General features: G+C 47.9%; 1 long non-coding RNA gene across 2 annotated transcripts; it reads right to left on the bottom strand.

Moving 5' to 3' along the window:
• Window positions 1-1798: 1798 nt before the first annotated feature.
• LOC142750981 (uncharacterized) lies at window positions 1799-10028 on the bottom strand. Of its 2 annotated transcripts, none has more exons than XR_012882662.1 (3): window positions 9251-10028; window positions 3216-3329; window positions 1799-1881 (listed from the first exon to the last, which is right to left on the bottom strand). It is a non-coding gene; the product is annotated as an uncharacterized LOC142750981 (long non-coding RNA). The 2 variants fall into 2 exon arrangements; XR_012882663.1 differs by having other exon boundaries at window positions 9617-10028.
• Window positions 10029-10081: the final 53 nt, after the last annotated feature.

Raw genomic sequence — 10081 nt, 5'->3', positions numbered from 1 at the left:
TAGCTATCTAAAAACAGGGGTACAATCACCACTGTGAAAAGCCCAACCGTGTATTTAAAAACGTATTAAACACAATACTCTCAGTCCTAGTTCGTTTGCGAACCCTTTGTGACTGGGTATGTAAACAGAGATATCAAAATATGGAATCAGCGTATAACATTGGTAAAGCAGTGGTTTGGACCCTCGTTCACACAGGAGCCTGCGTTAACCGCACCAGATTCTCCCAATGTACAGATGCACAACAATGCCACTGCCCCCTGCGCAAAATTCCCTCACTTCACCCGACCCACTTCACTTCGGGTCGGGTGAAGTGAGGGAATTTTGCGTAGGGGGCAGTGGCATTGTTGTGCATCTGTACATTGGGAGAATCTGGTGCGGTTAACGCAGGCTCCTGTGTGAACGAGGGTCCAAACCACTGCTTTACCAATGTTATACGCTGATTCCATATTTTGATATCTCTGTTTACATACCCAGTCACAAAGGGTTCGCAAACGAACTAGGACTGGGAGTATTGTGTTTAATACGTTTTTAAATACACGGTTGGGCTTTTCACAGTGGTGATTGTACCCCTGTTTTTAGATAGCTATGAAATAAAAATTATAAATTTTACTCATTTATCACTTCAGTGAATTTTCAAATGTTCATATTTGTGGGAGCACAATATATATCGTTAAAATACAGTGAATTACTACTAGTAAATTATGCAAAGCTTATTGAAAAGTTCAAGACAATATAAAGGCTATGGACACTTTTCACATGAAAGAATAATATTTATATATGTTAGTGGTTACCTGGAGTTAAAAGAGTTCTCCTCTTTCAGGCTGCAAACTTCATTCCTTTATTCATTTTCATGCCCCCTGATAATAAGTTTGCAAGCTGCTCTAGTTTCAGTCTTTACTCATGTGGACATTTCCCTACCAGTAATACATGCTGGATGTGACATCTGTGTGTCCAGGGTGCTGCTGGCTTCACTAACTCTCATATATGAGCAGAGCTTTCTCTCTACACCTAGTCTTTGTGATTCTCCCCTCATTCACACTGTGCTCTCCTCCCTATCTAAACTCTGATACTGACAGCCTAGTGTTATCTGCACTCCCTAAACACTGGGAAGTTTTGCCCCCTCTCCACTGTATTAGGTCAGTGTGTCAGGAGAAGTGAATTGACAGATTTGACTTCGTAGTAGCAGCACAGCCAGTTATCTACAGGAGCTACACAGACTCTACAGCAGCAAAATGGTAAAGACTATATAGAAAGTGGCTTAACTCTTTAATAACCGCCCATACATATTTTTACGGCGGTCATTATGGGTACTTATGCTAAGGGGCTGTCTTTTCACTGCGTGCTTTAACATAAGAAAACATTTTGAAAAACGGCCGCATAAACAAACGGCCGCAAAAAAGAAGTGCAAGTCACTTCTTGGGACGTTTTTCATAGACTATATTGAAAACAGATGCAAAAAGGGCCGTAAAAAACGCAGCGAAAAACGTGAGTGTCTTAAAAAACTTCTTAAAATCAGGAGCTGTTTACCCTTGAACACAGCTCCGTATTTTCAGAAGTTTTTTAATTTGCATGTGAACATACCCTAAAACGACCAGCCAGCAGCTGCTCTCTTCTGTTGGTTCCCGGCTCTTCTTGGTACCCCTGGTGCGTTGGGTACCGGGGTAATAGTATGGAAGGGCTAGTGTCAATCAAAGGTGGACAAAGCATACCTCTGGCTGACTAAGCTCTAGCAATAGTGATGGAGAGTTTTCGGTAAGACATCTTCATTAATAACGCTATTATACAATAAAAAAATACAGCCCCTGTTACAGTCCTCTTTGACAATTTTATTTGTAAATTCAGAATCCTACGATGATCCAACGTAGTCCAAGACATGGAAATCTGCAAAAAAAAATGCAGAGGCAATAAAAGATATAAGACAGTTACATACATAAAGTTATATACTTACATCTAGAAGCTGAGTCCTGACCTCAACGGAGCTGTCTTCCTCCGCTCTTCACTAACACGCTGTTAGTGAGGATGCTGCTCAAGCTGGAACCACTGTAAGGTAACGAGCAAGGGAAGTGCCACAAGAGATGGACCATCCGAGGGCAAGTCATCTCCATATGCAAATCCGAGACAGCGGCGTCCAGGGCCACCATCAGGGCAGCACCGCTGGTACTCCCATTAGGGGCCTGGCCAAAAAATGAAAAGTACAGTGACCCATCCGCTGGCACTGTCCACCGCCGCTGCCCAAAGTTAATTTGAAGAAAGGAACGGTCTCCATTACATTGCATGGCTTGATCCATTCTCCAAAGTAATTAATGCTGGGCTCTTCTTCACAAGAATGACGCTGGGTAGAATCCCGACGTTATGTGCAATGGCGAATATAATGTCCTGACGCAGGCGTCATGATGTATGCACCGCCGTACACAACATCCTGACGTCAGCGTCAATCTTGTAGAGAACGGGCCCCTGTACTTTTTTTTTTTGGCCAAGCTTGTGAAGCAGGGCAAAGGCGCCCAGAAAATAAGAGGCGCCTAAAGTGAAGGGGCGCACAGACGGAAGTGGAGGAAAGAGGACTCGGGAGCAGTAAGTACATAGGGGGGTCTACATTTTTTGGGGGGGGTCTGGTCTGTAAATTAATTTAGGGTTCTGATTTGAGGTGCAAATTAAATTAGAGGTCTGAATTTAGGGGTCAGGTTGGGATTCTGTATTAATTTAAGGGTCTGGTCTGGGGTCGGAATTAATGTAGGGGTCTGATTGGGGGTGTAAGTTAATTTAGGAGTCTGGTCTGGGGTTTAAATTAATTTAGGGGTATGTTCTCTAAATTAATTTAGGAGGCCATCAGAAATTTCTGGGCCCCATAAAGTCAAAGCGTTGAAAACGTAATTTGGCAGGAGTGGAACTAGGTTGAGACGCAAACTGGCAGTGACTCTGTGGAAGGGGCAGGGTGGAGACAGTAGGTGGGCTGGGGCTCAGTCAGGGGACAAGGGGGAAAGACTCGGTGGCAAGGGCTTGTGGGGTAGGAGATGGCTAAGAGAGCAGAAAGTGGCAGGTATGGGAGTGGAGCAAGGGAGGATATGCACCCTGACACAGGCTCTGTGGAGGGGCAGGGGAGAGACAGGTGGGCAGGGGCTCTGTGAAAGGCCAAGGGGGAAAAAGTAGGTGTGCAGGGGGGCAACATAAATATAATCATTGCCCTGAAGTTGCTTTTACACAGCAGAGTCACTCACCAAAATGCAGTGCGGGTTGCTGCTTCTGGATCCTACAGAGTCTACGTTTTCCCACTGCCTCGGCAAGCCTGGACGAAGTCTACACCTCCTCTTCACACGTCGCACACATTTCACCTGCGTAGACACCAGATACAAAATGAATAACCCCTGACCAGACCCTTAACTTAATTCAGACTCCCAGACAGATTCCAAAACTGATTCAGACCCCTTAATTAATTTATAACCCTTACCAGACCTCTAAATTATTTCAGACCCCCGACCAGTCCCCTAAATTAATTCAGACCCCTGACCAGACCCCTAAATTTATTTAGACCGCAGACCAAACCCCTAAATTAATTGACACCCCAATCAACCCCCTACATTAAGTCAGACCCCAGAATAGACACCAAAATTATTTCAGAATCCCAACCTGACCCCTAATTTATATACTACCCCAATCAGACCACTAAATAAATTTACACCCCAGACCAGACCCCCTCTATAAAAATCAGACCCCTATGCCCTTACCACTTGGGTCTTCTTTCATCCAGTTCCGTCTAGGCGCCTCTGTTTGCCGGGCGTCTCGGCCCTGCTTCACAGAAACGGACTAAAAAAAGAAAGTACATGGGCCGCCTGCCAGCCAGCACTGATCCCTGCAGCCAGCGCTGCTGCCCAAAGTTAATTTGAAGAAAGGAACGGGCCCCATTACGTGGCCCGTTCCCGTCTCCAAAATAACCAACGCTTGGCTCTTCTTCACAAGACTGACGCTGAAGTCAGGATGGTGTGTGCGGCGGTGCATGTCATGACGCCAGCGTCGGGACGTTATATGCGCCGTTGCACATAACGTCATGATACTACCCAGCATCAGTTTTTTGAAGAAGAGCCCAGCAATAGTTACTTTGAAGAAGGGACCGGGCCCTGCAATGTAATGTTCTGATCCGACCTCTGGAAACCCCATTAATCCTAAAAAAAGGGGCAACAGCGCTGGTTTTAAATGGAGCTATGCTGCAGTTACCTGCGCAGCCAGTGGCAGGGAGCAGAGCTGTGTAGTGCAAACTGTAAATGGGATGCAGCTCTAAAGCCTCTACATCTTTATGTACCATGAGGACGTAAACTGGCATCACGGACCCTGATTTAAAGTGTGCCTCTAGGCTTCCCGCTATATTAACCATATTAAGGGTGTACTCGTTGTGGTTGAGATAAGAAGCCTCTAAATTCATCCTAAATGTCTTTTAGAGGATGACATTAACTTAACTATATGGAAATCATGACCTGGTGGAAGCCGGAACGGCGAAACCCTGGGTTGGGCTAACTACTTGACGTGCTGTGTGCTACTTTTTTTTTTTAGGTATACTTGTTAAACATTTTAACTTTGTAAGTATGCTTAAACCTTTCTAACTTGAGACAACGATCCTGCAGAGCTGCTCTATATACCCTTGATCTTTTAAAAGCCCTTACTACATTTCTTTGGGAGTGGAGATCGTTTAGAACTACAAGTCCCAGCCAGGGCCGCCATCAGGGGGGTATTAGGGGTAGTACTGTAGGGGGCCCGGCCAAACTTAATTGAAAGGGGGGCCCGGCAACTGCCGCGACTTTCTTTTGGTAGAAAAAAACAAGCCCCTGCAATGGGGCCTGTTCTTTTCACCAAAACAATGTCGTGAGCTGCTGCGGGCCCCCGAGCTGGGGCAGCGGGCCCCCCTCTCATCACCGTTGCCGCGCCGCGAAACACCACCGCTTGCGTGCGTACGAGCGCGGACGACCGCAAGCACGAGCGCACGAGCCCACGACCGCGCACGAGCCCACGACCGCGCACAACCAGGCGCGCCGCCGAGAGGGAGCAACACAAGTACATCGACGGGGAAGGACAGCCACACAGGGACAGCGGCGCACGGTTACTTACCTGCTGGCCCGCCTCCGACTCCGCCTCCTCGTCCTCCTCCTTGTCCTCATCCGACTCCGCCTCCTCGTCCGCCTCCTCGTCCGCCTCCTCGTCCGCCTCCTCGTCCGCCTCCTCGTCCGACTCCGCCTCCTTCTCCAGAGCGTAGCTGCGTAAGGAGAGGGGGAGGAGTCTAGTTGTTGCGCGGCGGCAGTTCTACGATCCCCGCCATTTTCTGGAGCCTGGAGGTGAAGGACGACGTCTGGACCGAAGACATCGCCTGAAGAGGACTGGAGTGGGAGCAGCTCTTCTGACACGGTGAGTAAAGTGTCTCAAAGTGCTGTTTAAGTATGGCCCTGTTCACACAGAGTATTTTGCAGGCAGAAAAAATCTGGCTCAATATTCCTTAAAGAATTTTGAGGCAGATTTTGACCTGCACACACTATCTTGCTGCGTTTTTTGCTCGCTGCGATTGAGGACAGCAGACAAAAAATGCAGCGAAAAATGCATTTTCTGCCTCCCATTGATTTCGATGGGAGGTGAGAGGCGGAACCGCGGCAAGAAAGGACGTGCTGCTTTTTCTTTTTTCCGCGACTGGCTCCCATTCATTTCAGATTAAATCAATGGTAGGCGGTTTTGGAAGTTTTTTGGTGCTGATTCTGACACAGTGTCCGAGTCAATATCAAGGGCCAAAAACTCTGTGAACTGGGCCTTATTGTTAGGGCTTCCGCTCCGGGGTTCCGTCTGAGGTTTCTGTAGGGTGAACCCCGCAACGGAAAGTGAAAGTGACAGCACAGCTTCCGTTTCAGTCACCATTCCGGCAGGTTTTCGGACGGAATCAATAGCGTAGTCGACTGCGCTAATGGTGACGGAAACGGAAGCTGTCACTTTCACTTTCCGTTGCGGGGTTCACCCGACGGAAACCTCAGACGGAACGGAAGCGAACGGTGATGTGAACAGGCCCTAACACAAAAGTTTTGTATTTTTTTAAGCTGGTTCACAAAAAAAAAATAATTCCAAATTCTACTGGACCAACTGCCTATTTAGAGACCGGCAGCAGCTCCAGGAGCGACATCATAAGGGACACACTAGGCGGATATGCTGAGTAAAACTACACAGCTTATCTGCCCCGGTAGCCGCAGGGAATTCCGCCAGCAAAACCGCACCAAATAGTGGCGCAGGTTTCGTAAGGCATGTCCGCTGCGGGAATCCTGCAGGGAAAAAAAAGTTTCGACTTGCCCCGGCCGTAGTTTAGGTGACGCATCTCTCTCTTCTGAATGTAGCCCCGCCTCCTGGGATGACGCTGTAGACCATGTGACCGCTGCAGCAGTCACATGGGATGAAACGTCATGACAGGAGGCCGAGCTGCGCTAAGAATAGAGGATCGCGTCACCAGGACTACGGCCGGGGCAAGTCTAAACTTTTTTATAAATTTAAAAAAGTGCCTTTTTTTTTTTTTCTCATGTGTGATTTTTGCGGCAGAACCGCAGAATTTCCGCAACAGAGGAGCAGCGATTCCACAGAATACATTGACACGCTGAGGCTTAAAAAGCCACACTGCAGGTCCATTTTTTTTGCAGCGTGTGGATGAGATTTGTTCTAATCTCATCCATTCTGTTGCGACTGTAATACGCTGCGGATTTTCCACAATAAAATGTGTTGCATAAAATCCGCAGTGTTCATGCCTAGTGTGTTCCTACCCTAAGGCCGGATTCACACAAGCGTGTGCTTTTTGTGTGCGCAAAAACGTGGCGTTTTGCGCATGCAAAAGGTCCATAACAGCTCCGTGTGTCAGCAGCGTATGATGCGCGGCTGCGTGATTTTCGCGCAGCCGCCATCATTATGACACTCTGTTTGTATGTTTGTAGCACGTGGTGCTTTTCTGTTTTCATTCATAGTTTATACGGCTGCGGAAGTGCTGGGCGTGATTTTCACGCACCCATTGACTTCAATGGGTGCGTGATGCGCGAACAATGCACAAATATCGGACATGTCGTGAGTTTTACGCAGCGGACACACGGACTCACGCAGCATGAAAATCACTGACAGTCTGAACGGCCCCATAGAGTAACATAGGTCCGTGCGAGGCGCGTGAAAATCACACGCGTTGCACGGATGTATTACACGTTCGTCTGAATAAGCCCTAACAATAAGGCCCAGTTCACAGAGTTTTTGGCCCTTGATATTGACTCGGACACTGCGTCAGAATCAGCACCAAAAAACTTCCAAAACCGCCTCCCATTGATTTAATCTGAAATCAATGGGAGCCAGTCGCGGAAAAAAGAAAAAGCAGCACATCCTTTCTTGCCGCGGTTCTGCCTCTGACCTCCCATCGAAATCAATGGGAGGCAGAAAATGCATTTTTCCCTGCGTTTTTTGTCTGCTGTCCTCAATCGCCGCGGGCAAAAAACGCCTCAAGATAGTGTGGGCAGGTCAAAATCTGCCTCAAAATTCGGTGCGCGGTTCCAGGCGGTCGCGGGTGCGCATGCGCAGGAGTTTGCGGGTGCGCGCGATCGATCGGTGCTACCCAGGGCCGCCATCAGGGGGGGTATTATGGGTACTGATGTGAGAGGCCCGGCCAAACCTAATTGAAAGGGGGGCCCGCAGCTCACGACATTCTTTTGGTGAAAAAAACGGGCCCCATTGCAGGGGCCTGTTTATTTTCTACCAAAGGCAAGTCGCGGCAGTCGCCGGGCCCCCCTTTGAATTAGGTTTGGCTGGGCCTCTCACATCAGTACCCATAATACCCCCCCTGATGGCGGCCCTGGGTACCATGATATAGTGCTGGACGGAGTACCGTTAACAGGCGGTGCCACGGTAGGGGGGCCCAGAAAATTTAGCTGTAGGGGGCCCTGAAATTCCTGATGGCAGCCCTGGTCCCAGCGGAACTACACAGAGCGCCACCTGTACAGGTGCACACCTACATGTGGACGGTAGAGTCTCTATTGGACCAACTATTATCTTAGGAGAATGGATGGATTCGGACTAGCACAGGCTATCAGAGTGGTGAAGTGCACATTATAGTTGATTACTTAGAAATCAACTCCCTCTAGATAGTTCACACTTTTTATATACTTTTTGTTATAGATGGTGTTGAATAATACTCCTAATAAAGAAATTATTACAACCTGGACCTCAAAATTTCGACCCTGGATAGGTGATAACTAATAGATGGTAGGGGGTCCAACTGATGGGACCCCCACTGATTGCAAGAATGGGGTTCCGTGTCACCCCCAGCCGCAAGCCCGCTGCCAGGAGTTGAATGGAGCAGTGGTCAAGCACGTGCCCTGCTGCTCCATAAGGGTACGTGCACACAACCTATTTTCAGACGTAATTCAGGCGTTTTACGCCTCGAATTACGCCTGAAAAGACGGCTCCATTACGCCTGCAAACATCTGCCCATTGCTTGCAATGGGTTTTACGATTTTCTGTTCAGACGAGGTGTAATTTTACGCGTCGCTGTCAATAGACGGCGCGTAAAAATATGCCCGCGTCAAAGAAGTGCATGTCACTTCTTTGGACGTTTTTGGAGCCGTTTTTCATTGACTCCATTGAAAAACAGCTCCAATTACGTCCGTAATGGACGCCGCGGAAAACGCAAGTACTTGCAAAAACGTCTGAAATTCAGGAGCTGTTTTCGCCTGAAATCAGCTCCGTAATTTAAGACGTAATTTGTTAAGACGTGTGAACATACCCTTAGAAGGCAATAACACAAACGGGAAATGCTGAGCCGAGTGTTGGCCAGTGTCCGTCAGTGCCAGACTTTGAACTGAGTGGCTTGGCACATGCTCGTTCACTGCTCCATACAACTCCTCCTGGCAGCAGGCTTGCACCTGGGGGGGGGACGGGACGACGACAAAACAAACCCTTTAAATATAAGTCTAGTTGGACAGTACAAGAAAGCTATTTTATTTTCACTACTACACAAAATATAGTAACATCCCTGGAGATTAGACATTCAGTAAGTCACTAGTCGCAAATGTGTATTTTCTCACATGAGATCTGAGACATAAAAAGGCAGTATGTATGTAGACTATAAAAGTCTAATGTACTACAGTCTACAGCATATTCCTATAGCAGAATAAGGTTTAGCGTCAGTTCTCAAATTCCCTCTGATAAAGACCAGGGAACAGAGATACTGCGCTGTGCCAGTCACTGAAGGGACACTGAAAAACATTACCACACTTCTACAAATGGAAATTCATAGAAGGTAAAATGGGCGCTGAGTGAAAACTGCGACCACGTGATTGGGCGGAGCCAATGGCGTCACGGAATAGCTGTGAAGTTGGCATCTACATTGAAAGCAGTGGCAGACACCGTCAGTAAGCTGTCAGGTTGAGGGGCGTGGCTCCTTTGAATGCGCTTTGGTGGTAGCCAAGTTCGCAGTTATGAGGAGGAGGCGGGCCCGTTTGGTCGCGCGTAAAATGTTGAGGCGGGAAGTGGTGGGTGTGGTTAGTAGGCCACTTCAGGCGCCTGAGTCTTTCACGTATCACGCAGCTAAAATTCACTGACGGTGAAAAATGTTATGGAGAACGTAGTCTATTACCGCTCTCTGTGACAGCGCACACCGTTTTCTGTTCTCATACTGCGTGACTCTGGCCTCCAAGCGACCGCTCACTGTTAACTCTGTGAGTCCCGGGAGGCAGGAAACACCTGCACATGTTATGTCATTATACAGAGCTGCAGGCGACAGAGGCGCTGACTGGCCGTTTAGCTGCCACTTGCGTACATGGCGGGCGGTGTTATACTCAGGAGTTCATGTAACGAATTAGGCTTGAACGCTGGGATTGTAGTGATAACTAGTACAGTGTTAGATATGAAACTACAGGCACAATGAGTGTAACGTCAATAGTAACGCAGTGGTAGCTAGTGTGAACGTTCGGGGACATTTCATAATATGGTACAATTTACAACACTAGTGTTTTCTCTGATATGGAACATGCAGCTGTGCAATGCCATTCATGAGAAAAGTGGAAAATAAAAGTAACCCCCTCCCTTTTCCCAACATAAA

The sequence above is a fragment of the Rhinoderma darwinii genome, chromosome 3 (genome assembly GCF_050947455.1).
Source record: "Rhinoderma darwinii isolate aRhiDar2 chromosome 3, aRhiDar2.hap1, whole genome shotgun sequence".
Lineage (NCBI taxonomy): Eukaryota > Metazoa > Chordata > Amphibia > Anura > Rhinodermatidae > Rhinoderma > Rhinoderma darwinii.
This window is presented reverse-complemented; position numbering and strand designations above follow the sequence as displayed.